We start from the raw sequence: 2,500 nt of genomic DNA, 5'->3' as shown, positions 1-2,500 counted from the left end.
GCACTGAGACATGCATGGCTTAATCTTTGAGACAAGCATATGACTACTGGCAGGATCAACCAGGGAGCTTCGATACAAAATCTCGGCTCGGACGTGCGCCACCCATCGCCGACCGGGTCTCGTAGCCCGGTCGGCCGCGCGTCTACTGTGTGTTTCGGGACTGCACGCAGGCAGCCCCGGTTCCGTGTGCCGCCACCTCGACACTCGGCTTATAAGCGTTCGAACGATCTCCCGTACCCGTCGGCTAGATTGAAAGCGTCTGGGATACGTTGTTATAACGTCTCTGGTCTTTGAGTGTACGCTCGGAAAGAAGCGAGTTGACGCGTGCGTTGGAGCGTTCAGCCTTCCGTGTTTCACGGAGAGCCGAACTTCTTGGTACCTGCGTCAAGGGCCATTCGGTCTGAGACACCGACCCGCGGTAATGCAGTGACGATAGATGAAACAACGCGAGTCGCGTAGTTTCTTTGGTACGAGGCACGGAACGGTCCGCGAACGCCCGCTCCTGGTCTACGCCGACGTACGTATCGTGCTCGAGCACGTACCGGTACGGCGTAGCAGGCGGACGACGGGAGACCGGCCCGACCGACTCGCTCCTCTTACTAGTAGGAGCCTGGCCGCTAGGACGTCGGCGCCGGTACGGTGGTAGCACGGTCGGCTTACGGGGCGAAACCTCCGCGGGCTATCGAAAAAATTTTGAACTCCGGGAACTTTGTCGAAATTAACCGAGGCTCATTTGACGATGTTCCGACAGGCTCCCGGCCCGGATCGACTCCGGGACGCCGCGCATCGCCTTTCGGTCGACTCGGACCGAAATTTTTACAAGTCCCGTCGGCCCGTATCGACTCCGGGACGCCGCGCATCGCCTTTCGGTCGACTCGGACCGTAATTTTTACAAGTCCCGTCGGCCCGTATCGACTCCGGGACGCCGCGCATCGCCTTTCGGTCGACTCGGACCGTAATTTTTACAAGTCCCGTCGGCCCGTATCGACTCCGGGACGCCGCGCATCGCCTTTCGGTCGACTCGGACCGAAATTTTTACAAGTCCCGTCGGCCCGTATCGACTCCGGGACGCCGCGCATCGCCTTTCGGTCGACTCGGACCGAAATTCTCACAAGTCCCGTCGGCCCGTATCGACTCCGGGACGCCGCGCATCGCCTTTCGGTCGACTCGGACCGAAATTCTTACAAGTCCCGTCGGCCCGTATCGACTCCGGGACGCCGCGCATCGCCTCTCGGTCGACTCGGACCGAAATTTTCACAAGTCCCGTCGGCCCGTATCGACTCCGGGACGCCGCGCATCGCCTTTCGGTCGACTCGGACCGTAATTTTTACAAGTCCCGTCGGCCCGTATCGACTCCGGGACGCCGCGCATCGCCTTTCGGTCGACTCGGACCGTAATTTTTACAAGTCCCGTCGGCCCGTATCGACTCCGGGACGCCGCGCATCGCCTTTCGGTCGACTCGGACCGTAATTTTTACAAGTCCCGTCGGCCCGTATCGACTCCGGGACGCCGCGCATCGCCTTTCGGTCGACTCGGACCGAAATTTTTACAAGTCCCGTCGGCCCGTATCGACTCCGGGACGCCGCGCATCGCCTCTCGGTCGACTCGGACCGAAATTTTCACAAGTCCCGTCGGCCCGTATCGACTCCGGGACGCCGCGCATCGCCTCTCGGTCGACTCGGAACGAAACTTCATCGAGTCCCGTCGGCCCGTATAGACTCCGGGACGCCGCGCATCGCCTTTCGCTCGTCTCGAACCGAAATTTTCACAAGTCCCGTCGGCCCGTATCGACTCCGGGACGCCGCGCATCGCCTCTCGGTCGACTCGGAACGAAATTTTCACAAGTCCCGTCGGCCCGTATCGACTCCGGGACGCCGCGCATCGCCTTTCGCTCGTCTCGAACCGAAATTTTCACAAGTCCCGTCGGCCCGTATAGACTCCGGGACGCCGCGCATCGCCCTTCGCTCGTCTCGAACCGAAATTTTCACAAGTCCCGTCGGCCCGTATCGACTCCGGGACGCCGCGCATCGCCTCTCGGTCGACTCGGAACGAAACTTCATCGAGTCCCGTCGGCCCGTATAGACTCCGGGACGCCGCGCATCGCCTCTCGGTCGACTCGGACCGAAATTTTCACAAGTCCCGTCGGCCCGTATCGACTCCGGGACGCCGCGCATCGCCTCTCGGTCGACTCGGAACGAAACTTCATCGAGTCCCGTCGGCCCGTATAGACTCCGGGACGCCGCGCATCGCCTTTCGCTCGTCTCGAACCGAAATTTTCACAAGTCCCGTCGGCCCGTATCGACTCCGGGACGCCGCGCATCGCCTCTCGGTCGACTCGGAACGAAATTTTCACAAGTCCCGTCGGCCCGTATCGACTCCGGGACGCCGCGCATCGCCTTTCGCTCGTCTCGAACCGAAATTTTCACAAGTCCCGTCGGCCCGTATAGACTCCGGGACGCCGCGCATCGCCCTTCGCTCGTCTCGAACCGAAATTTTCACA

General features: G+C 61.4%; 1 non-coding gene across 1 annotated transcript in view; it reads right to left on the bottom strand.

Annotated features, from left to right (window-relative positions):
• The window catches only part of LOC124187668, a 1,913-nt gene extending 1,847 nt beyond the window's left edge, over nucleotides 1-66 (bottom strand). The window contains exon 1 of the ribosomal RNA XR_006872156.1: nucleotides 1-66. This exon is cut by the window's left edge and continues 1,847 nt beyond it. This is a non-coding gene — a ribosomal RNA (small subunit ribosomal RNA).
• Between the last annotated feature and the right edge of the window lie 2,434 nt (nucleotides 67-2,500).

This window comes from Neodiprion fabricii, unplaced genomic scaffold (genome assembly GCF_021155785.1).
Source record: "Neodiprion fabricii isolate iyNeoFabr1 unplaced genomic scaffold, iyNeoFabr1.1 ptg000096l, whole genome shotgun sequence".
In the NCBI taxonomy this organism is placed as follows: domain Eukaryota; kingdom Metazoa; phylum Arthropoda; class Insecta; order Hymenoptera; family Diprionidae; genus Neodiprion; species Neodiprion fabricii.
Note: the sequence above shows the minus strand (reverse complement) of the source record. Positions and strands in the feature narration are given on the sequence as shown.